The sequence below is a fragment of the Anas acuta genome, chromosome 3 (genome assembly GCF_963932015.1).
Source record: "Anas acuta chromosome 3, bAnaAcu1.1, whole genome shotgun sequence".
Lineage (NCBI taxonomy): Eukaryota > Metazoa > Chordata > Aves > Anseriformes > Anatidae > Anas > Anas acuta.
Genome location: NC_088981.1, coordinates 103,627,588 through 103,653,508, shown reverse-complemented (window position 1 = coordinate 103,653,508; position 25,921 = coordinate 103,627,588). Strand labels below are relative to the sequence as shown.

Below are 25,921 nucleotides of genomic sequence, written 5' to 3'. Positions count from 1 at the left end.
ACACATATCTAGAGTACCTGCGCTGATAAAGTGTATTTTGGGTGGACTTACTAAACATTTCTTTATGTCACATATTGTAGCATATCCTTTCAAAAGATGAAAGCAATTCTGAAATTCTAATTTTCTTTGTCTATGCCTCTTCTAGGCTAGGAACCATTCAGGCATGTGCTTGATTTTAAACTCAGTTAAATAACAATGAAATTAGTAAAATTAAACCCTTACCTAGGTGCTCAGTGGAATTAAGGTTCTATATAATCTTAGCATGTTTGATGCACCGAACAACAAGAAGTGAGTATTTCTTTTTCTTTTCAGTTTGCATACAGCTTTACCCTCAGGGTGCAGTTTCATGACTGGCTCCAGCTGCTCTGAAATCCAGTTAGAGCTGAAAAGCAACGTCTCCCACTCTCTTCCATATATTCTCCCTCTGTTGTTCGGTGGCATGGATCTGAGCTGATATGCTTGAAAACTTGCCACTTTTGCAAGGTTATGTTCAGCTAGATCAGACCCCTCATCTATCTATGCATGAAGTATACAACCATTAATCATTGCAAAAGAAACAAATGGTTAGGGATGCTGGTGAGAACAGAAACTTTCTCTCCAGAGACAATTTAAATTGCTTTAAATAACATTTTTAAATTGCAAAACCTCTGAGAGTTTTCTGGGAATAAAAATCTGAATTTTAAAACCTGATTCGGAATCACTTGGAGACTCGGGTGATTTACTGTTTTCATTCAAAACATTTTTCACATTAATTTTAAACTAGAATGGAAAGCATTCACTGATTATTTAGGAAATTAAAGTTATACACCCTATACTTAAAGCCTAGATCCATGCACTGTATGAAATGATGTGAAAAACAAACTGTACAGGAAGCAGTAAGTAATACTCTGGGAGAGAGACCAGCACATTAGTCTGTCACATGCAAGAGAACTGGATGCTCTTAGTGCAAAGTATGGGAGACCTGTTACGTCAATTTTTCAAGTAGGATACAAAATCGTTTGGATGCAGAACACAGAAACTGTCTGATTTCCTATTAGCAGTGCACAGTTGTGTGCCTTAGACATACTAACCTCACCAGATGACACTTAAAAGACTTTATTGGCATATAAAGTTTAGAGGAATCCAGATGGAAAACAAACACTGAAAGAAATACGTGTGTGTGTGTGAATGCATGGGATTTTTGGAAGAGTCACTTTTAATAAGGTCAACAATAACATAAGCTAGAAAATACCCATTTTAAAGAGGTATAACTTGATTAATGCCAGCTAGGCATTCTTGCTCCATAATTGTAGTGCATTCACAAAACAAATTTCTGTAGGGAGCTGCATGGGGTGCTATCTAGAATGAAGGCTAGGATGTTTCAGCACCTATCTCTAGCTTTCCTTTGGGGTTGGAAGCACCACACTACTCAAAGAATATCAACAGAGTGTAGGTGTAAAAATAAGTTAACCTGATGTTCAGTGATAGAATGCAGAATGAGAAAGAAGCTGTCTGCTTTGGGTATAGGCACGGAGCAGAAGTTCCAGAAGAGAAATAGGAAGGGCAAGCAAGAACAGAAGGGCCTATTGATTAGTACCTGGAGCAAGAATGTCAAGAATGGGTGATAAGCATGGAGGTTACGTATACAAGATCTTATATTTAAAAAAAAAAAAAAAAAAAAAAAAAAAAAACAGGATTGCCCTGATCCAGGTGCAGGCCTTTGCACTTCTGCACTTGGCCTTGCTGAACTTCATGAGGTTTGCAGGGTCCACCTCTCAAACCTACCAAGGTCTGTCTGGATAGCATCCCTTCCCTCCAGTGTGTCAAACAGTCCATTCTTGTAAAGCACACTCCACAGCAGTTTGGCCATCTGAACTGAAGCACCCTTCCCACCACACACGTGCAAAAACTGTCTCAGAGGACAAAAGTCAGGAGAAGGGGGCAGCAGAAGCAGCCAGCCCATTCTGAAAAATGCTACCCTGAGCCATGTGGGTAAGAGTGCATAGCATGGTCCATGGGCTATATCATCCTGGGCTGTTGTCTGTCGTAACTAAATGATGGCATAGGTCCACCTGGGGTTGCTACAGCTGATCAGGGCTCCAAGCGTTTCAGTTTGGGGCATTCTGTATTAAGTTTTCTAAGTCTTTTTGCCTGCTTTTTATTTATGTATTTATTTAAGTGCTTGTTCTGTAACCCTTATGTCCTTCCACTATTTGAGTATATACCGGGGATAATATCACTTTTCTAATGCATGGAGAACAGTTACACTCAACATTGTGAGCTATCCAAACAGTGCTGCCAGAAAAAAAAAGCATGTCAAGAGATCACTTATCAGTTTTTGTAGAGACTCCTCTTCAGGTTTTGTAGATATTGAAAATGAAAACAAAATAAATGGGGAAAAAAAAAAAAAAAAAGAGTCTTAAGGAAAACTGCAAAATACTTTATGGACTGCTATTGTGAAATACTTACAAATGTGAAGGAAACTGAGGAAGCAGGTGTTGTGAACTGCTTCTTAAGAAGTAACAGGATACCTGGAATAGATTTATCTTTCATATGAAAATGTATTAAAAGAACCTAAAATACTTACTAAATATTGCTTTGTGTTTAAAGTCGTATAAATACTTTTGTTCTTCCTATCACTGAATACACAAGGGTCCTAAGCATGATGGTGTATGTTTTTTTAATATCTCCAAAAAAAAAGAAATGTTATTACAGAGTAAAATAAATGGTCAGTCAGGTTTTATAAAACAGCTAAGTGCTTCAATAATGAATGAGAAGAGAAAATGAAAATAACGAACGGAAACACACACTTGCCAAAAACTACAGAAACCAATAAATTTCTATCTCTTGCTAATTCCTCCTTAAACACCCACTGCACAGATCTTTGGGACTGAAAAATTAAAATAAACAGGGTCACACTGACCTCAAGGCAAGCAACAGACTTAATTACTGCACCAGACGAGGATGAATCATGCCTCACCAAACCTCCCATTCCTTCTCAATAGGATGCTTTATTAATCTGACACATTGTTTTACAACTGGCACAACCTACGCCAGAAAAAAAAAAAAAGCCCTGGCTTTCTCAGTGCACAACAGGAACATTTCAGAATGTCACAACCGTTTCCTCTCCACTCTCAACCATAAAAGAAACTGTTGCTACTGCCATATCTCACTCACATTTCGTTCTGATTCATGCTCCGCACAAAAGCACCAGCCACTTGTTCAGTCATGCTGTACCTGTGTAAAAATCTTAAATGAATGCTCAAAGACCATTTTTTAAAAGCTTAAAAGCTGCAGCCTGACTGATGCTTCTGTAGCTATTAGCAGGTCTAACTGTTCAAAACGCTTCCTTAAGAGTGTTCCTTCATCTGGTCATATTGGGAAAAAATAAAAATGAAAAAAAAAATACCCTCCAGGCTGAGAAACATCTGAGTGCTCAGAAAAACACCTCTTGACAACTCTCAACTTTCCTGAGTCTCAGTGTGTAAGACTTGACACGCCATGCCATGTGATGCAAGACTCTGTACAGTACATTGGGTCAGGAGACAAGAAGTGGCACCGTCTTCCAGCTGAGGAACAGGCACATCACACTCTGTTGGGAATGCAAAGCAAAACTGATTGCACAAATCTTGTGCTCTGTGTGTGGTTTGATACACTTGTTTTAACTCACCACCTATCTTTAAATTCAGACTGATTGTGCTATTCCCCTGCAAACGATTACAAACTATTACAGATGCTTACGCATTTTCCATTTTCATCTCCACGTTTTGTACCTACTTCCCAATCTGCCATTTATGTATGCTCCCAATCCTCACATACCTTTAGGAAAGTATGTCTATGCAAATGCCAAGGGATGGCTTTTTTCATCTTTAATGACTTAAAAAGAAACACAGATCTCTGTTTCTAAACAAAATAAATGTACAGTACTAGTGCACAACTTGCTATCCGAACAACCTGTTTTAATTACTAGAAATCATTAGAGTTTTCATTTTTATTTTTATTTTTTACCTTAATTTTAAATATATATATTTCTTAACTCTCTCATCTGGTCACTTGCACTAAAAACTGATACAAAAGAGCTTACTGGTACATTTTAGATGCATCAATTGAAAATGTTAAAAATAGTAAAAAATTCAGTCTCACTTGAATAAAAACTGTTCCTTCTTAGTTTTTAGAAGTACTAGAATCTCCAGTTTTTCATTCATGGTCTATGTACTGTAATTCCTAAACAGTTCAATGTTTAATAACACCATTGGAAAACTGCAGGGAAGCCAAGATATGTTCTTTCTCCATTTTACTGGTGGGAAATTACAGAGTTGAAGTGATCTTTGCACAGATCCCATGAGCCTCTGAGTCCCTAGTTACAACTGAAGTCCATGACAGGTAATTTTGGCTAAATAATTTTAAGAGACAGAGTTCAAATATTTCCAAGTCACATAAGAAAAGTGGCAAAGCCCAGATTTTAACATAGTTCTCCTGCAACACCTCTTTGTACTGGATCATCATCTGTTCTTGCCTCTTAATAAATATTTAGCTATTTATTTTAAACTCCTATTAAATGTGTGACCTTTGGAGGGTGTGGAGGAGTTAATCTTTCAGCTTTCTATAATTCCATTTGGAATACCCAAAGATAGAGTCATGTAGAAACAACCTGTGAAATATATTTTCTGATAGAAAGGTTTTTTTTTTCTTATTAAGGTAAATGGTACAAGAAGTTCCCTGCAGCTTCTAAATTGTTGTAAGCTATAGCTGAGGAAAAATACAGCACGCAGCTTTCTCTTCTCCTGTCTTCTTCCTCTAGAGTTTCTTAACTGATCTGCAATAACAGGAGAGATCAAAACCCAGTGTAATCAACAGTTCTGTCAAGCAGTTTGTGTCAAAGCTGATGTTTTTTTAAATGTTTTATGAGTGTCCTCAGATCTTAACATCTTCATTGATTTTCATTCATTAAAACATTGTACGTTCCAATGAAAACTCATCATCATATCAGACTTTCTACAAGTGTTACAGAAATTTAGGAAAAGGTTCTCCTCTGTAATGCATTTGGTTAGTTACATAGCTAGCATCTAATTCATTTGGTTTTGAAACTCTCATAGTTATCAGTCATCACAGTTCCATTAGTAAACAGATGAATCAATCCTGCATTTTTTATGCTGAAAATTACATCTGTGAATATTAACAATACTGGAATAATGCAATGTTGAAAAAATACAAAACACAATGTCAAAAAGTTAGCAACTCTCAAATATCCAGGCAAGTATTATCTGCTTTGGACATTGCCTGCGCCAGTGGCCCTCAACCTGACTCCAAGGAAAGCCAGCTTAGGTCTCAAACAACCTACTAGCTTATGTACATGATGTGTAAACTCAGCCAGACTGTAGTCTTCCAGGTGTACTCTTCTACTTGGTGTTATACAGCTAGGTCCTGCTGAACTGAGTGTCAATACATAAAGGTTGGTAAATTGATAAATTGGCTTCCATTTGCACCTGTAAAGTGAAGCAAGTTCTAACATAAGAAACAGCATATACATCAGACAATATAAATGCTGACCCTCTCAGCATCCATGACCTCCTTATGAACAATCCCAACACTAGCTGCCTTTGATAATGCCTGGAAATGCTCAGTAGAATAGTACCCAACAGAATGAAGTCCAAATGCAAATATCCTAACATGTGAGTTCAGAAAGGTTAATAAAATTATTTACTCAGAACTCTTTTGCAGAGTAAACTCTAGCAGGTGGAGACCCACCTGTTGGTGCTAAAAATTAGAAGAAAAAAAAAAAAAAAGGTTAAATGCATTTCAGCTCAGCATGTCATCTCCAGCCCTGCTGAAATATCTTCTTCCCTCTCCCTAGAGACAGGACAACAGTACATGACACAAATATCATCGGTTTTACATAACTGTTTGGTAAAAATGAAAGAACTAAAAGACAAGTATAAAGGATTCAATATTTATTTTAAATGTCATGTTGGATGAAACAGTTTTAGAGAACCTACATCAATGTTTATTAAAATTCTGGAGCTGACAGTACAGCTGCTTGGATAAAGGGATTTTTCTTTTTTTTCTTTTTTCTTTTTTTTTTTTTTATAGAACAGGTCTGGTATTAGCAAATAGCATACAATGCTATTAGCAGACTGAGAATCTAGCTGCCTGTGTTTTCATTGTCTAAAAACTAAAATCAGAGAAGTAATAGACACTATTTTGCAAAATTTAGATCCCTTTTCTCATATTCTCTTCCTGAGAATCAACTCATCATTACTGTAGGTTTTATTATACCTAATTCAAACCACAGACATTTAAACAATTGACAAGGTCTATCAATGAGCAAAATAAATAAATAAATAAAAGAATAAGCTTTGCATAGTTTTCTCACATATTAACATCAATGTACTTTTCAACTGAGTACATAAAAATTATTAGCTGTATGCATAGTATGAAAAATGTGAAAATACTTTAAGTATTTAAGTTTTAATGCAGTTTCCAAAGGCCTCAAAAACTTAGCTTTTAACAAAATACTGAGTGACGAGCTGTTAAGACAAAGGTCCTATAAAATCTATTCTATCCTAACATTCTTCATGTCCAAAATTTGGTGTTGAAATAGCATAACAAGTATATATTATGCTGTTGACTTCTGAAAAAAAATAATAACAATAAAATCAGTTTAAAAAAAAAAAAAATGATTTATTATAAAAATGAAATGATTAAGTATAATGTTTGCTCTTTCATCCTCAGAATTTTTCAAAAAACAACTGTTTGTCTGAAGTAATCTGCCATGATGATAATGAATTCTTCAAAAAATTATAACCGAATTTGTCAGAAGCATGATTTCTAACATTTTGTGGAAAGCAATGCTAAAATCTTTACTATTTTTTTAACCTCATAATACAGAAAAGAAGCTGTAGCTGAAGACAAACAACAGTGTCATTATGACATTATGCCTTATTTGACATTTTATCTTATTCTGGTTGGAAAGAAAATCATTACTGCAAGTTATACAACACAAATATGAAATGCATTAATAGGAAAGGCAACCCAGAAAAATAGATCTATACCAAAATCAACACGAATTACAAGTAGTAATTATTTTCCACCATAAAAATCTCAAGATAGCACAATACCAGTTATTTACTACATAATGGCAATTACATACCTTCTCTCTCTCTGAATGTTCATTGTATAATCCTAATGATTATGGTATTTAAATTTGTAATTATAGTCATCAAAGAAAATTCCTTTCAAGAATGATTTATTTGTACCTGAAATTATTTTCTCAATATACTCTTGTAGTAAGAAATTACCTAGAACATCAATACCTTGGTTGAGAAAAGCAACCTCAGTAGTATATTAAGTGACCTTATTAGTAAATCCTAACATTAAATTTGAATTTTCTTTTTGTTTTCATTAGAAAATACAAAAAGTGCAAATCAGATTTTAAGAATTTAGAGGAAAGGAGCTGAGACTAAAACAGAAAATGTTCTTATGCCACTGGATAAATCCATAATCTGCTTGCACTGGATTGCACTGTGTGCACTTTGGGTCCACTTTGTCAAAAAGGACATTGTAGAACTTGAAAAGGTTCAATGAAAGACAAGAACGAACACCGAAGGAGTTAACAAGCTGCAGGACTATCTAGTTGGCGGAGATTCTTCAGCACATAAAAAAAGGTGACACAGGCACCTTTGCTAGAAGTATAACAAAATAATGACTGACACATCAACAGTGCATAAGGACTGATAGCTTACTGTATCTTCCAGTATAAAATTCAAGGGTCTATCTCATGTATATTATTTTTAGCCCCATTACTTCAGTTAGTTGATAGATCTTCATATTTTTTAAATAAACTGGGCATTGCTCTCACATTTTAATATTACTTTGTCCCTGTATCAGAGAACAGTCTCTCATGATCAAGAAAGATTTAAAAGAACAGAGTTAATGTGACTAGATGAAAGAATGGAATAGCACTCTTAACAGACAGCATGAACAGTACAAAATGGTATTTCTGAAACACCACAACTGGACATATTGTACCAATTGACATGTTAGGAACAAGCTTTTATGTAACAGCAAAATTCTTGCCTTTAAGGGCTTACTCTTCATATCTGCAAGCATCCATTTATCCTGTAATTTGTGTAAGAGCAAAATTCTTTGCTTAAAGGGGTGACTCTCTCACATCTGCCAGCTTCCATTTCCCTGTAATTATGCACCAAGGATACTTTACACACACACATGTCCAATAGCAGTAAAAGATTCTTACAAAGGTCAGTCTTTTTCCTAGACATTTGATAAAAGCTCTTTCAGAAAAATATAGCCTAGCATTATAATATAATTTGAAAGGAGGAGGAAGATGCATTCAGAAATGGTAGCACAAGATTAGAAGGCAAGAAGTTTAGACTTCTAATTCAAACTTTGAAAATTACATTTAAATTTGATTCTGAGCAGGTTGTTTTACCTGCCCACCACAGGGCAACTTGCTCCCATGTCTTTGTTCAGTATGTCTGATTTTGGGAGGCTTAAGATTATCCTAGCTTGTTATAACACATCCCAATGCATAAATGTTATGATCTCAGCTTTTGTCTTCTAATCCTACATATAATGTCTCACTGTAAAATAAGGATAGTGCTACTTACTGAAACGTAGTGAAAATTTTGCTTGAAAATGCCTTGCCAAAGTACTGTCTAAGCAGCACCACAATAAAGCATAACTTTTGAAGAATAAAGAAAATGAAATATTAAATGTACCCGAACAATAGCTCTATGATAGAATATGGGATGAACAACATATAAATCATTCTAAAGAATTTATCCTCTGTGGGGAAACATCTCCAGAAGTACTGAGGAATAACTGTTATAACTATTGCTTGCCTACAAGCTGTCTAAGACCGAGGAATATGATCTCTGGCTAAAGAAGTGCATGAGTCAATCCTGCAAAGAGCCCGGATCACTTTCAGACAGAAATATTTCCTTTCTTCTTTTTCTCCTGTGACAAAAGCTATAAAGAAGAAAAGGGAGAAATAACTGGTTTACACAATTGCAGACCTACCCCTACTAACATTCTGCTGCTAACTTAAAATGTTGAACACAGGAACACCAGAGTTTTATCAGATAAAAGGTCCATCAAGCTCACCATCCTGCTTCCAGCTAGCTGTAGCTTTCAGGAAGGAGCTTAAGAAGGAAAATCTGTATAGCACGCTCCTTCACCCACACAGTCTCCCAGTTTTGGGAATCGCCTGACCTGAAATGGAGGTTATAGCCACATCCTGATGGTTAATTGGTATTCACAGATGTTTCTTCCATGAATGTGTGTGATTCCTTTCATGCTTTTGACTTGATATAATTTTTCAGCAAGTTCTACAACTTATTTGTTATGAAAGTCCTTCCTTTCCTCCTAACCTCTGACTGGGGGGCTGGAATTATATGATCTTTATGGTCCTTTCCAATCCAAACAATTCTGTGATTCTGTGACTGCAAACTTCTATCAGTGCTGCTAAATCCATGCATTATAGGCTTAGAAATAGTGTATTACTATTTTTTCCTTATCCATTCAATTAACAGTCTATATACTGCATGAATAGCCCCATCCTATTCAGGTGCATATTCTTTACCAAACTAGAGCTTTATACATTTTTTTCTTATTGAATAGATTTTTACTTTATAAGCAACTTTGACACTTTTAACCCTTTGAAAAAATTCTGCTTATCACTTGTTTAAGTGTTTCAGACAACAGTGTCCCAATATGCCACTAAGAAACTCATTAAAAGCAAATGATGGATCCCAGCAATAGATGAAAGTGCATCAGGTGGGTAGGTACTACTTGTGCATACACACATATCAACACACACACTCTAACGTGTCCTGGGGCTGAGGCTATCGGTCAATAACATGACACTTGTTTATGCAATAGTTTGCTTTATCAGCTCATCACTCTAGTTTCGTGACCTCATAAGATTTTTGCACAAAAGGCAAAGACAAAACACACCCCTTATGTGGTGATATAACTTTTAGCTTTTGCTGTTAGCCGCTTCTTCTCTATTTGTCCCATGCTACAGTCATTAGTGGTAAACTCTATAGAGATGAACCTATTGGAAGACCCATACAGACGAAGCTCATCAATAATGCTGCTCTATATGGCAGGCATTCCCACTCGGGCGAGAGGAATCAGTTTCATAGCAAGCCCACCTACTTGCCAGCTACATCCAAACAGGGAATGTGGTTCCTTTGCAATGTCTCTACTGCAAAAGAAAACAAGGTCACAGGTCATTCTGTGGTATGCCCACACTATATTTCTGGGCATACTACATAGTGCCCTATGGCTCTGAGGATATAATCTTTGAATGTGGTTTGAGATGGTATTTTTAATTAATGCCAGTGTGGTGTTGCAACTCATCATCGTGATGCTTTCACAACATGAAACTGAAGGGCTGCAGAACTGTTTTAGTGTGAAAAGCCTGCTGGCACAGTGTGTGAGGCCAGGCTGGTCTTGTCCCCTCTGCCTGCTGAGAACTCTCCCAGTATGCCCCAGCACTGTCTATAAGACTTCTAACCACAGGCCAAAACTGTGGAATCACTCCATATCCAGCGTTCAAACTAACCACAAGCACTGTTTTATTTAGCACTATAGACTCTGTCTTCAAGTCCATGTGCATCCTGGTCACAGTTTTCCCTTCTTCATTCTAACTTCTCCAATTTAAACCTGTTCTCCCTAAATGCCCTTCCCAAAAATGATATACATATTCCACTTCTGCCTACTTTTCCTTTCCAAGAACTAAAATATTTAGCATTGGAACAACCAATACTGACATTTACACATGATGAGGAAATTATCACTGCTATGAAAAACTGAGAAAGTTGCATCTAAATACTGTGTTGCAGACCCAGAGGCACTATAGTGGTTGCATAGTGGCTGTGCATATACTTCATGCAACCACAAGAGAAACCATTCTGTTTACCCTTAAACTGCATAGACTAAATAAATATATGTATTTAGTAGCAAGTTGAGTATCTGCCTTCTTTAAAGCAGTAAGTTTTGTACATCAACTCCTGATTTTCTGTGTGTGGATTGTCCAACCTGTGGTTTAAGTCTTGCCTTTAGTTACACACAGCACCTTGGAGCGTGACATGCCACTCAAACCACTCAGCAATGTGTTTCTTAAAGCTATTCCCATTCTCCTCACAAATAGTTTCACACATTTTTTCTATACATCAATATTCTCCATATAATCCTATTCATTTGCATATGTTAACTGTCTTTACTTCATCTCTGTTATTCTGTCCAGTCATTATGCTGTATCATTAAGAACTAATTGTACAATGCTAGCTGATTTTTTGGAAGAGTTTCCCAACAAAATCTAGGTGAAATCACAGGTTTCAGATTCCTTAAAATGAGGCTTGTGATAATTTTAAAAAATGGATCATGAATCTTATCCTCGCAAATTTAAATATTTATTATTTTACTAGTACCTATTTATACTACTTTTTGATAAAACAAAGTATTTCAAGACAACCTCAGATTAGAGCTTCACCACAGACAGTGTACTACACATACATACCACAAGGCAGTTTTTTGTCTAAACTTCAGTGGTAGCAACCAACCTCACAGCAAATGGCTAGACCCATTCTGCCAGCATGACTGCTCTGTTCCAGTCTGTTCTCCAGGGAACCCAGTAGTGAGGGTCTCATGGGCTATATGAATTACTCTGGAAACCAGCTCCCATACGACCCTTTACCCATCAGCCTTTAGACACTGAAAATTCAGCCATCGTATGACCAAAATAAAACTGCTCCCCAGCAGAGGGATGCTGTATTGGATGTGTGTTTATGTGTTAGGTTGTGTAATGGGGACAACTTGTACAACCAGGTAAGACATGCATATGGAGATGACAGCAGATTGGTCCAATGATGGGTGCATTTCTTTTCACAGAAGAGCAAGGAAGTGAGAGCATACATTTTTCCTTATAGGCTTCAGGAGGAGCTGTCCTGCTCCCTCAACACAAAAGCCCTCCCCCCTGGACCCCTCTTTTTTAAGTCTGACTTTCAAAAGGAGTTGTCATTGCATTGCAACACAGAGTGAGTTTCATCTCCCCTGCCAGCAACTGGGCAAAAGCAAAATGTAAAAACAAACTTAATTTTAAAAGTTTCCAGTCTAAGGAGAAACTTTTAAGCAGGATGGTTCTCACAAAACAATTTCTGCTTCTTGTATATATTCATTTACTTATTTTTAATATCTTTTTGAATAGTTGTCTGGAAGGAATGTTCATAAATTTGGATAGCAGAAAGTTCTGAATAAGTGTCCAGTACAGATAAATAAAGAGGCAATTCTGCAAACATCAAAGATGGTCTTACTTCTCTCTTCAAGAGAGAAATTTATTTTTTCTCCTGTTTCCTTGACTTCTGCTTTCTTATCCTTACTTATAAATTATGCATTCATGACATAACTGGATATGCCTTATGCTAGCAAACAGTGACCTATTCATTAGCTAAGTCTATTAGCTAAACCAGTGCTGAAATACGATGCTTGAAGACATGAATCACTTTTGATGACAACTTTAATTCATCCATTTTGCCATAGGATCACAATTTAACTACAGAATCAAGATTTCACTTCTGCAGACACTCCCATTTTTTTGTTGATTTTGTCCTTCTTCACTTATATGAACTATTCTCTTCAATAAAGTTAGGGATAGATATATTTGCAAAATCAGGATACAACTCTGATCAGAAAAAAATAATGCAGGTATAGTAAAAAATAAAAAGATAAAATAATATAGGAGATGCAAAGGTTTGTTTTCTGTGTTTTTCTAAAATAATATTATATTATGTATTAAATTATAAAATATATTATCTAGAGACTATAGTATCAATGTTCAAGATCCATATTCTGGAAGTGAGAAGGACTTTGAACTCTCAACGTAGTGGTGCAGATGAATACAATCATCTAGCCTCCCTGCTATCACTGAGGCATGATAGCAAAATATCTAGCTCTTCGCCTTCCTTACCAGATGAGGATATGGGAAAGTAAGTAACAGTGAATCATCTAGCAGCCCAAAATATCAGTTTTCAAGTGCAGTATCTGTCCAAATAAATAATGATTATCTCGGTACATCTGTTACTTACCATTGTTTCAAGTTTAGCTCTCTAACCTGCAGTGACATTATATGTATTCTAGTTAAAGTTAACTCTATTCTAACTCTACTCTATTATATGTATTCTAGTTAAAGTTAACTCAGACATTTTTATCAAAGTTTTGTCTATAAACCTAATTTACATTAGAATGAGATATGATACAGAAACACATTCTCATTAAACAGTTTAATTTCAGACTTTTGAAAATATGTTGCACTTACATTTTTAGCTATATTTAAAGATGTAACACAACTATTTGCTGACAAATCCCGGCTCCAATTTTCTGTTTTTTTGTTTTTTGTTCTGTTTTGTTGTTGTTGTTGTTGTTTTTGTGGTTTTTGTTTGTTTGTTTTTTAAGAAAGTGTCATTGATTCAACCACAGCTTCGTTTCATTTTTAATATCTACATTGCCATTTGGCTTGAGTTCCTGATACTGAGATCACGTAGTCTTCTTAAGACAATAATGCAATTCTGTATATCAGTGTATTCTGTACATAGGCACTATTGTTTCTTTTGAATCAACAAAAAGCCAGAGTTAGATTTACAGGAGTTAGAAGAAAAAGTCCATTTCTAGTCTGACTTCCTCCCAGTTGCCACCTACTTCAGTCCAATGAGCTCCCACATGGCTCAGGCCCCTGTTTTTTCACCATTAAACCCTGCAGTAGCCAGGATCTCTTTGCAAAAGTAGGGTTTTAAAGAGTTCCTACCCTTAAAAGGAAATGTAAAAAAGAACAAAGAGCACTGTGTTTTGCTTTTGCACCTGGACAAAATAGAAAATATTCATAATAGACTTTTTTTCTTTCCTCATAACATTTTCAGAATATACTTTTGTATTACATTCAGAATGCACAAATGAACAGCAAGCAGCTGTTATTCCTTCAATAGCAGGCAAAACAGGAGCTGAAAAATATCAGGTACAGGATTGCTTCGGTACTGTAACTTTCATTCATTGATGAGGAAAGCACATCCTTCTTGAAAATGATGGCATCACTCTTCCAGGCATCAAAATCAATTTTTAAGCACATAATGCATAAAATATCAGTTCATTTATGACTATTTTTGTCTGTTTTCTCAGAACAGTTCTCCATAATATGTCAAAGCAAGCAGAAATTGAATTCTTAAAGGAATACGGTCTCACAGCATGTGGAGTATGAAAAGAAAAAAAAACCAACAACACATATTAAAATCAAATCTTGGATGTGAAATATATAATTTATAGGCTCGACTAATCTGCACTTTTTAAAACTAACAGATTGTTTTACTGGTTGCTGCAAATGTTATTGATCTGCTTTCTTGCTGAATTAATAGCAGTAGCATAGGACAACTCGCTTTCTCAGCTTTCCCAATGTTTTCCTGAAAAGAGGCCCATTACATGGCAGGGGGCAAAGGACAGGCCTAGATAACACTGTTTAGACATTTCTTTGATGTCCACAGGCATCATCCTCGACAACTGACCACCAGAGACAAAAGAGCACTCTTAGGCTGCTGGAAATCCCAGCCATTCTTCTCACCACCTTTTGATATCCCAAGGCTTCTATACCCTGACCTCTGCACCCTGACACAAAGATCTTATTCGAAGGATGGTCAGCCATGTCAAAAAAATCTTTCCAAATTTAGCCAAGAAACTCAGGATTTCTTTTGCTTTTCATAATTGCTTTGTGTCCTAATGTACCAGTGAGGATACTAAGAAGGTTTTACAAACATGGGGGAATGAAAATGCCAACATGAAAAAATTGTTTCAATTTTCTGATTTGGAAACTGCTCTCAAACACCTACTTTATTTCACAAACCATTCTGTCTAAAGTTTTTTGATGACACCTCACTGTCTACTCACACCCACAGTATTTCTACCTACTCTCTATTATGCAGAAGTCCACTTTAAACAGACATATATGAGCTTGCTAATGTAACTTCACCCAATAAATGCACACATTTTAAATTCTGTGCATACCTTAGGAATTGATATCGATTTCTATTTTTTTGTTTATATTTTTCAGAAAAAAAAAAAAAAAAAAAAAAAAAAACACGATTTTAATGGCTTTCAAAATATTTTCTTCCCTAAATGGTGTGATGGATAAGTGCATCATTTTCCCATTGCCTTCCAAAACTTTTAGAGAAAAATTTTTCACAAAACAATCTGAGATGATCATCAGTACTTTTAATCAAGCAGTTGAATCTTTCCTCTTTCTGAGGAACTAAAATTGAACAAATTGATCAAATAAAAGTGCTCAATATATAACCACGACACTGGGAGTCCCCTAAAATCCTAACAACACTATACATTCCCTGCAGCATTTAAACATTTTCTGCACAAGCTCAGCCAGGAAAACACCTCAAGATGCACCGTTCTCAATTTATTCTTCAATTTATATTGTTCTAAACTTAAATTTAAAAATCTGTGACCAAATGGTAAGCTGTTTTGTATTGATTTTTTTTCCAAACTGACATTAATAAATTTTTTTCCTACACTGACAATATTTTTCCCAATTTTTAAGTCAATGACATTATCAGCAATAACACAACACACAAAGCATACGTGTCAACATTTTAAAATAAAGTCATACATAATTTATAATGCAAACACTTGGATTCACAATGCTTGTTTTAAATACATTTCTAGACCACCTAATACAATCAACTCTACTCAACCAACATTTACTTGCTTAAATTTAGTTACCTAAAACAAGAAAATTCAGTTCACAAAAAGAATAGAGTGCTATTAGAATTATCAAGAATCTTGCCACTTTTAGAAACTCTCTTCTATATTAAATCACTACCATAAAAATGAAGGCAAATACAAGCAAACAGTAGAAGGTTAAAAAGATAATAATGTTTTCAGACAAAAATCTAATGGTGCCCATGCAAAGGTTATTAGAATTGAACCTATTGGTTTCAATGGGTTTTGAACCAAACCAGAGCATTTTTGCTGTTGTTTTAAAATAAATAATTATTATTTAAAAAAAAAGAAAAATTGCATGTCTTCTAGTAGAACGGAAGATTCTGAATCAGTACAGAGCCCCTAGAGCAGACCCAGCATGAAGATAAAACACATATCTAAACAAAAAATGAATATAAACAGATATCTAAAAAATAATATTAATAAAAAAAATAAATGTGCCTCTTCTGAGGCACAAGTCTGTAAATATTTTCGTTTAACTGAATCCTGTCCAGGACAGGACAAATGACATATAAACATACAAGCTATATACCAGCCTAAGGCTATATCTACACAGCAATATGAAAAGACTAAACATTCTGTGATGCAAATCCAATACACATAAGGCCATGGACAAATCTGGGAGTGTCCCCCTAAAAAGATTACAATAATTTTTATAGAGGCTCATTACTGCTCCGGTGGAAATTATTGTCCTGCTAGCTTTACACACTCAGTCGCTCCTGTGAGCAAGCCCTGTCCCTCTTTAGTCAAAAATAATAATAATGATAATAAACTGTTAACATCATAGATCTTGATCACCCCCATTCATTTTAAGAGAAACAGATTTGGAATTGTGCATGTGAGCAGCTCAGCTGGCAGAGTCGACTGCGATAACCTCTGACAGAAGTGCCATAATGAGGTACTGGGGGCAGTAACCTTTTTAACCAGCACAGTTGCAGTTGGAAGAGGATATGTGAATAAAGCCTTCATAAAACACATTAGATTTTCATGTGCATGGTTTTATACACGGCCATGAATTTGGTGTAGCAAATGTTATGGCTGCAGTTACACTTTATTCTGTTGTAGGTAGAAAATATAAGATCACATAGATTATTCCTTTCCAATACTGCTACTTGGAATACTTGCCAGTAATCTTTCTCCATTATGTCAGTGTTGTTACAAGTTGCCAGACTTTCATCACATAGCCCAACAAACACAACTGTGTAGGCAATTTCTAACTGGATATATTCAAAGAGCTGCTTTAAAAAGAAAAATGTACTTCATCCTGGATCCACACAAACACAGAGTGAAAACAACAGCAACAAAACCTTAAGGCAACCTTTACGTGGAGATGAAGACCTCACTTAGTAAAACGTAAATGGATTGCTCTAACACGTAGTAAGACTTAGCTTAATTTCAAGATAGCCTTTTTTCTTTAGAAAGTGAACACATTACCAAAGAAGCCAAATTACATGTAAAGCAATGTAATCTGGCAGTGAAAAGGCTATGTGAAGCTGTATAGCTAATTTGAAAGGGGGATAGAGTGACCCACAACATTTTGCTTTCTTGTTGCCATCCTACACAGCATTACTTCCCATCCAGATTGGTCTGTCAATGTGACACCTCTACTGCTAAAAGCCCTGGCCGAGGAAGAGATGCCTTTAAGTCAAGGGATGCAGAACCTTTGTGTCTATACTGCTTCGGTCTAGTCACTGGAAGGACCATGTTCACTCTATTTGATGTTTGGCCAAAGCATCTTTGGGCCTCTATAGTGCATCTTTGGCCCTGACATAACTATTTGTGTATGCTCTTTCTCCAGCCAATTTAATTATTATGAAAGCTATATTGCAGCTTTCAGCAGAGCTACATTTTTTGGCATGGAACTGGAAGCATGTTATACACAAACCAGGATATGGCATCATAGTACACTCATGCTACAAGGCCTACTGAAATAGCATTAGAAAGCCATGTGGGATTAAGTAATAATTGTGTTATCCATACTGGTTAGTTGTCTATGGTAAATTCTTGCTGCAAAATAACACTACTTCTGTATTAAAGCCTTGCAGACAAAAGGTTATAGTTATGGGTAACTATCACATAGCAGCTGATCGAGCAAGCAGCTAAACCATGGTAACTTACACACACTTCCATGCCACACCTTGGTTGTTTAAACTTTGAGCTCTGGTTTACGCATATACAGCTTGTAAAAGAAGCAGTCTATGATTCAGACCAGGCCCTGTGAACTTTATTGGTGATGTTAGTACTAATGTTCACTCGTGGGCTAGAGTAGGTAAATGGAAGATACTCCAAATATTGAAGTTGTTATAATTTATTCATGGTTTTGTTAATTTTATTGCTATTTTAGGCAGGGAGAAAAAGGCTGATTGCTTTTTCTAAGTTACAATACCACGAAATTTACAGCTGACTGTTCACAGGCGGTCAAGATACAGTAACTTTCCACGACAAGTTCTGTTTATAAAGGAAAAAAAAAAAAAGAAAAAGAAAAAAAAAGTATTTTTATTTTTGAGGAGAAACTTCTCAAAATCAAGAATACACGATGACATGCTGTACTGCATAGCTTCTTTCCTGTATCCAAGTTTCCTCTAAAGAGTTCCATAAGCAAGGAAGCATAAGGTACAGTGCCTCTCCCACACATTACATAAAAAGAAATGGACTTTCAAAGAGCCTGCTTGTCATCAAATGCTCCTGACATCACAGATAAAAGTCTAGGAATTTGAACCTAGTGAGCAGCACCCAATATTTATTGATGAATTCTGAGGCCTGGTACCAAACTCAGTAAGACACAAGGATCTTACCAGTAGTTCTGTACATGATCAGTACTCAGCCGTCCAAAGCTGTCAAGAACTGTGCACTGCCATCTTGTATGGCCTGGAGCAACAGTACACCGCATCCACCTCAGTGGTAAGAATTAAAACAGAAGATTTACCAAGCTACACAATAAAATCTTTCTTGAGTTTATGCCTTGCGCCCAACATACTGAGACTGACTTTACTACAAGATGGATACTTCCCACTTCTTTTTTCAGTCTGAGCAAGACCTAGACAAGCATGGTTAGACCAAAACAAATTTTCAATTTATTCATAAAATCAACTTTTTAAACAAAGTTTTAAATGGCAGGATACAACACATTCTAATCTACGCAGATTATATGAGGCAATAAACCCCACAATAACACAGCAACTGTAGCAGCTTCTCCTTGTGGAGCCACATCCTCATTTCACATCGTAGATGCATACTTGCCCCTAGAGAATGGATTGCAGCATTGGTGGAAGACCAGGGCTTTCCAAATACCATTTCTCTGATTCTGCATCCAGATTTGCTTCACAGAATTTTGCAGGTCTCTGTATGCTCTTCAGTACAGAATGAAGCACAGAATGTGCACAGTACGTCACTTTTTGCTCCGTCACTTTCTCACATGAGTAGGCCTGGTCAGTATCTCATAACTAAGCACTAGGTCCTGCACTTTGTTCGCAACAACCCTATGCAGTGCTACAGGCTTGGGGCAGAGTGACTTGAAAGTTGTGCAGAGGAAAAGGATCTGTGGGTGTTGGTCGATGCTTCCCTGAACATGAGCCAGCAGTGTGCCCAGGGGGCCAAGAAGGCCAACAGCATCCTGGCTTGTATCAGGAATAGTGTAGCCAGCAGGACTGGGGAGGTGATCATCCGCCTGTACTCAGCTCTGGTGAGGCTGTACCTCCAGTACTGTGTTCAGCTTTGGTCCCCACACTACAAGAAGGACGTCAAGGCCCTGGAACATTTCCAGAGAAGGGCTACAAAGCTGGTGAAGGGCCTGGAGCACAAGTCCTGTGAGGAGCAGCTGAGGGAACTGGGGTTGTTTAGTCTGGAGAAGAAGAGGCTCAGAGGAGACCTCATTGGTCTCTGCAACTACCTGAAAGGAAATTTTGGGAAGCTGGGTGTCGGCCTCTTCTCACAGCTAACTAGTGATAGGACTAGAGGGAATGGCCTCAAGTTGCACCAGGGGAGGTTCAGGTTGGAAATTAGGAGAAATTTCTTCTCAGTAAGAGTGGTTAGACATTGGAAAGGGTTGCCCAGGGAGGTGGTGGAGTCACTGTCCTTGGGGGCATTTAAGGAAAGGCTGGACGTGGTGCTTACGGAGATGGTTTAGTGGGTGACATTGGTAGTGGGGTGATGGTTGGATCAGATGATGTTGGAGGTCTTTTCCACCCTTGATGATTCTACGATAACCCCACCATGCTGGGTCATGGGATTGGAGTATTTTTGCTTCCTAGGGAACACTCAATCCAAATCCCCTTCTAAATGGGGACCTTACTGTGAGGCAGAGTACCAACTACAGTGACATTCCCCTCCTGCTTTTCCTGCCAGCATCAGGTGCACTTCAAAGCAGGAGATAAATTAAAATGGTGTGCTGTAAACGTGTAAAATGCTAGTATCTTGGCTGGAGAGCTGGATACCAGGTCAAAAGACTCTTCTTTTTAGGGCCTTTTTGCCTCGTGGACCTTCTGAGCAGCCGAGACATAATTACCACTGGTTTTAACACCGTGCTCTTCTTTACACAAAAGATGACAAATGACAAAAAATGTGAAAGAACAGAACAAGGGGGAAATAATGAAGTGTATAGCAAACACCTGTTGATAAAAGATTTTTGGCTGAATAAAAACATAAAACTGTAAACTACTTATTAAAGTAAGTCTGAACTGGCAAGTGACAAGATGCATTTCTTCCTCTAAAAGGAGTGACAAGCGACTTTTTCAGGGATGGCAGGAAAGACTGAGCAAAATTGACATCTGTGTGTCTGTGCATATCTCCACAGCATATTCATGCATGGGTTTCAAACGGTTAGGGCACAAACCATTTATAGTTCCATCTGTACAAAACACCACTGAGATCTGGCTCACTCACTTAACCAGAGTCACATTGCAGTCAAGCAAGTCACAAATGTTTTCTTTAAAAACAAATGCACTTACATCATAAATCAACCATTTCATTACCTCTGGGGTAAAAATAATGAAAACAGCTGTCAGATGAGAATGAAATGATCTTTGGAAGTTTTCATTAACTTCACAATCATTCTTGTGTCTGAAAATAATTTTATTGCTGTTATTACAAGTAACATCCCCAATTATTGCACCAGTAATAACTATGATTTTATCCACTATTCTCTGTGTGTTTTTTGATCACTTTGTATATGAGGTATTACTTTATAAATTTAATCTTAAGTTCATAGAGAAAATTGGAAAGCATAGAGGCTCTGAAAATGTGAAAATGTGGTTCCAAATCAGAAAAGACTATAATAAACATCTAATTGATAGAAGCAGCAACAGTGATTTAAACCTGTTTATAAACCCATTTGAGTCTTCTTGGAACTGACACATATAGCCCATAGATGAGGACCTGTATAATAAAATCATAATAGTACTGCAAACATAATTCTCGGAAGCACAAACATAATTCAAACATAATCAAATTTCAAAGCACTTTATCACGACACTAAAATTTCACCAGACAGGATCAGATCATTATTTTGATTTTACTTAAATGCTTATCCTCAGACAGAAAAGTGGCAGAAATAAAAACCTATAAATGAAAAACCTTTTCATAAAAACAGAAGACCTAGAAGACCACAATTTCCTACGACGGAGCTCTAAAAACTAAGAGAGCTAGGCATACAAGGATACATTTTGCAGGCAACCATTTAAAACAACACAAAAAGTGTTAACATAAAAAGAGTCAATAAGCAAAGTGTCAGGATGAATTCTTCTACCTATGTCTTTGATGACAATTCTTTGTCAGTACTGTTTATTTTTATGACTGTGATGTAAATATACTTTCTACAAATAAATTTTAATTTACCACAAATTTATGTAAAACATGTCTCCAACATCATTACAGATTGCTTTTAGTGCATAAAATACTGCTATGCTGTTTAGCTAGAAAAAGGAAATTTTCTTCATGCATCACTCAATCAGTATTTCTTTTAACAGCATTTTTTTCTAAGATATACAATGTCTAAAGGGCAATTATCCTTTCCTGTTTCCTCAAAAATATATCACTGCTCATGTTGCTTCTTAAACTCTCTTTATTCCTCACATAAACATTTAAGCATGAAATGCAACACATGGATAATGGCAAATTAAGGCAAACTGAAAATCAAACTAGAGTTCTTTGGAATCCTTATGTGTAATTATGTAGGGACAGCAACAAATCTCTACAACATGAGCATAAGTGACACATTTAAATTTCCTTAGTAAATAACAGAATCTCCTGCCACAGTCTGTCTAACAGACATTTTGAAGAGTTAGACTTGCAGCTGACTGAATCATTAACCACAGTCTAAGTGGAAAAAAAGCAAAGAATTTCAGCTGAAGTCAAATATGTAATGCTTTCCCTGTGCAAGTACGTAATACATGAATGCATTCACATATTTGTGTAAGCAGGGATATTTATGTGTATATTTTGGTGGCTGTTAGTTACGCTGGCCTTTTATGACCCTTAATGGTGCCTTTTATTCACATGAAATAAACCCAAGGTTGTGCCTGATCTCAGATGAGAGTAAATGCTTTATTTTGTGTGAGGGTGGAAAAGGAGTGACACATCACTTATCATTCACCGTGCAGACATTGTATTCATTAGAAGAGCCACAATCAATAAGAACCAAAGGCAATTTTTCCCTAAAGATAATTATGCCTAGCATCACTAGAGTGCTTAGGAGTCTGATAGGCTTTCATTTATTGACACAAATCACCTTTGAAAGTTTACAACTTCCTAATAAGAATTTGGCTGTACCTAAGGAGTGCTATAAAATGCTTCTGTTTTGTTTTGTTCTACAAAATTACACAGGTCTTCTTGGGGTTACTTTCAAACTCTGTAAGTTGCGTAAGTTTCAAATGAGAAACTTATTTGCAGAACAACTGAAAATGTCAAACTGACTGCCACTTGTCACAAATTATAGAGCAATCTCTTCTACTTTTTTTTTTTTTTTTTTTTTAGGGGGGTCGTATTTTAAAGAGAAACTTTGGAAGCCATTTGTTTCTTATATAGAACATGTTCTTTAACAGGAAAAATAGAATTCAAACTGTTGGTTCTGACTTGCTATTTCACATTAGAAAACTCTTCCCTTAACTTTATGCATATCATTCATGGCATTACTGAGGTTATAAAAAAACTCATCTAAGAGATTCTGGACTCTCATATCCAACAACATACTCCCCCAACAGAAGCCGTTAAATATAGACATAGACAATAGGTCTAAAACATAAGTTAGATGACAATTTCTGTAAAACTATATAGTCACCTCACATTACAGACATTTGTAATACAAAATAAATGAAACATTGCTTCAAAACATTGTGTCTACCAAATATTCACAAGGCAAAGATGATCAGGGCATAAGTGAAATTCCATCCCCAAATCTCTCTGTTCTGTGCCTGTGCTTGTAACATCTCCTGTCAGGGGCTAATCTCACGTGACAGGCCTGATCCAAAGCCATTTGAAGTCACTGGAATGTCTCTTCCTGACTTCAGGGAGCTTTGCATCCAGCCCATATAAACTTCAAGAACAATACATTTCATAGAAGGTTGTCTTAAAAGAACAATAGCTAATTATTGTTTAAGTGGAAAAGAATATTAGCTTCAAATGAAATTTACCTGCTGTGGTAGGTTCTTACTGTTAGATGTTTTGTTATTGTTTTTTTATGCGCATACCACAGATAAACCTTTCCAAAGTGAGAACATTCCATTTCCTAAATAGAAGCCAAAGAAAATCAACAGTGGTCAAATACCCCATCCCACCCCATCCCCCGCCAGGAGTAAAGCAATTTTGTATGTAGTAAGTTTAGTTTTTCTCAAGAAGTAAAAGATCACTTTCAAGGCCTCAAATTAAAGGTTTTCTTCGATGTATGTACATCAAGGACAAGACAGAACATGAGGTTTACAAAATATACTAGGCATTCCTCTAGCTACTAAACCAAAAGATAGATTTAATAAACAAATAAAGAAAACAAACAAGAAATGGTGTAAGCAAGCAGCAGGCTGACAGGAAAAGACGTTATTTTGGGTTAGTGTTTTTGTTTTCTTTTTTTTTTTTTTTTTTTTAATAAAACCCCTGATTTTCTAGTGAATGAAGTCAATTTCAAAGCTATGGCTGACAACACCACACAAGGACCAAAGTCAGGCTGCTATTTATTGTTTAAAAGAAATAATGGAACTGTAAACCCTGAAATGGTAATTAACATAATTGTGAAAACTAGTAAAATAAAAGCCCTATTGTTGTAAAGTTTGTGGCTCTCTTCTCTAAGAAAATAACAGAAAATGATTTAGTAGTACACAACCCAATTCTGATCCCATGTACTCTTGTGCCAGGAAATTTATGCTGATGAAAATTCAAATCCAAATCTTGTCCACAACCACCAAGTTCCCTAAGGCAGCAGACAATGGTGCTTCTAACTTCCTCACTCACACCACAGATCGACCAACTCACTAGAACTATTTTGGTTACTTAGAGTGGAAGTAAACAGAAACTTCCAGTTAGGCATAAGAATACCAGAATGCCCACCTTTGGAGACTGATTTCAGTGTTTCATAGTGGAAAAAAAAAATAATTAAATCCTTAAGAATCTTATTCATAAGACATACAAGACTGTTAATTTTGTTTATGGTTGTTAAACACGTTGAGCTGACTAATACTGACATTACTTGTTAATCATTTTCAGAAGGGTCTATGAGTTATTAGATCAAAACCAAGGTAGCTCATACCTCAAAAAGCAAAGTAAATGAGACAAAGCACAGGGGAAAAAGCAAGCAACATTTTCTCCAATATATACATGATAGCATTTCTGCCTCTTTCATCTGTGCATCCAGAACCAGCAACTAAAAATAAACAGTTTACTTTATAAAGACATCTATCCAAATTGCTTTTTACTCCAAGGGGATGGATCACACATAATTATAAATTTCATTTCAGGCCAGTAAAAAATTATAGGTTTCTGTGTGTGTGTTTTTCTAGATGAAAAAAAAAGAAAAAAAAAAAAAAGACAATTTCTCAGGTCAAACACCATACCTTGCTTTGGTATCACAAGTATTTTGTTACAATAATACAACAACAGAACATTCTGTTTGACTCAACAATACACATTTCATTTAGGTGTTTTTTTTTTTTTCATTAGTTTCTCCTTGTTGCTATTAAGTGCATTTCTGAAATGAAATACAGTCCTAAAGTAAAAAATCAAACTTTCACATAAAAAGTCAAAACAATATGCAGGCTTAAGCTTTGCATTTAATTTACATCTTTTCTTCTGACATGCACAAATTAATGAAATATTTTGTTCACTCCCAAACTACATTTTGGGTAAATAAACTATCTATTCATATATTTTGTTAAGCCTTATTTAGCCATATATTTCAGGTAACAGACTATTTGCTCTCATTGGTCTCCTACCATATTTTCTCCTCTTCCTACACAGGCAGTTGGGACACAAACTACCCACTGCTAAATATTGCTAGCTGGTATCCTGATCCCCTCGGATCTGATCTGTGCCCCTGTTACTCTATTCTTGTTGCTCACTGCTACTGCTAACACTTTCTGAGCCTTCTGGGGACCTGGGCTTCCAGTTGCACCCCCCCCCCCCGCTGCCTCTCAGCATTCCCAGGTGCTGATAATCTTTTCTCTGTATTGTTGCTGCTCCTTCTCTTTATTTCAGCAGATGCTACAGTTTTGCAAGTTGCATGGATCTTACCTCTGAGACCCTCTTTGTTGCTCTGTCTGTGACCACGTTGGAAGCAGGCAGTGATGGATATTAGGGAAGCATGAGCCTCCCCTGGCTGTTTAGCAGCGTGGTCTGCAAAGAAAGATAGAGATGCTGCTCTCTCCTCCTCCCCCCTCGCTGTCCCAGCTTCCTCCTCCCTCCTCCCTCCTTCCCATCCACAAACTCTACTTCTGTCTGTGCTTCAACACAATACGCTACCTCTCAGCACCAGCTACCTAAGGTCAAGAATACAAACCCTTCGCCCTCCCCCCTGCCTTTTCCTCTCCAGCCTCATGCATCCTCACCCCTGCTTCCCACTGAATATGGTATCTTCCCAACTAGACGTGCCTTATTTGGCTCCAGGGTCTAAAGCGCAGACAATTTCAGCAGCCCTAGGGGAAAAAAAAAATAGAGTTATAAAACAGAA

General features: G+C 36.6%; 1 protein-coding gene across 3 annotated transcripts in view; it reads right to left on the bottom strand.

Annotated features, from left to right (window-relative positions):
- GREB1 (growth regulating estrogen receptor binding 1) overlaps nucleotides 1-25,671 on the bottom strand; it is a 95,125-nt gene extending 69,454 nt beyond the window's left edge. Inside the window, exon 1 of one of the 3 annotated variants that reach the window (XR_011095381.1) lies at nucleotides 25,486-25,671. The gene's annotated coding sequence lies outside the window, so the exon portion shown is untranslated. The remainder of the gene's footprint in view (nucleotides 1-25,485) is intronic. The other 2 variants (XM_068678607.1, XM_068678609.1) reach the window with 2 other exon arrangements.
- Between the last annotated feature and the right edge of the window lie 250 nt (nucleotides 25,672-25,921).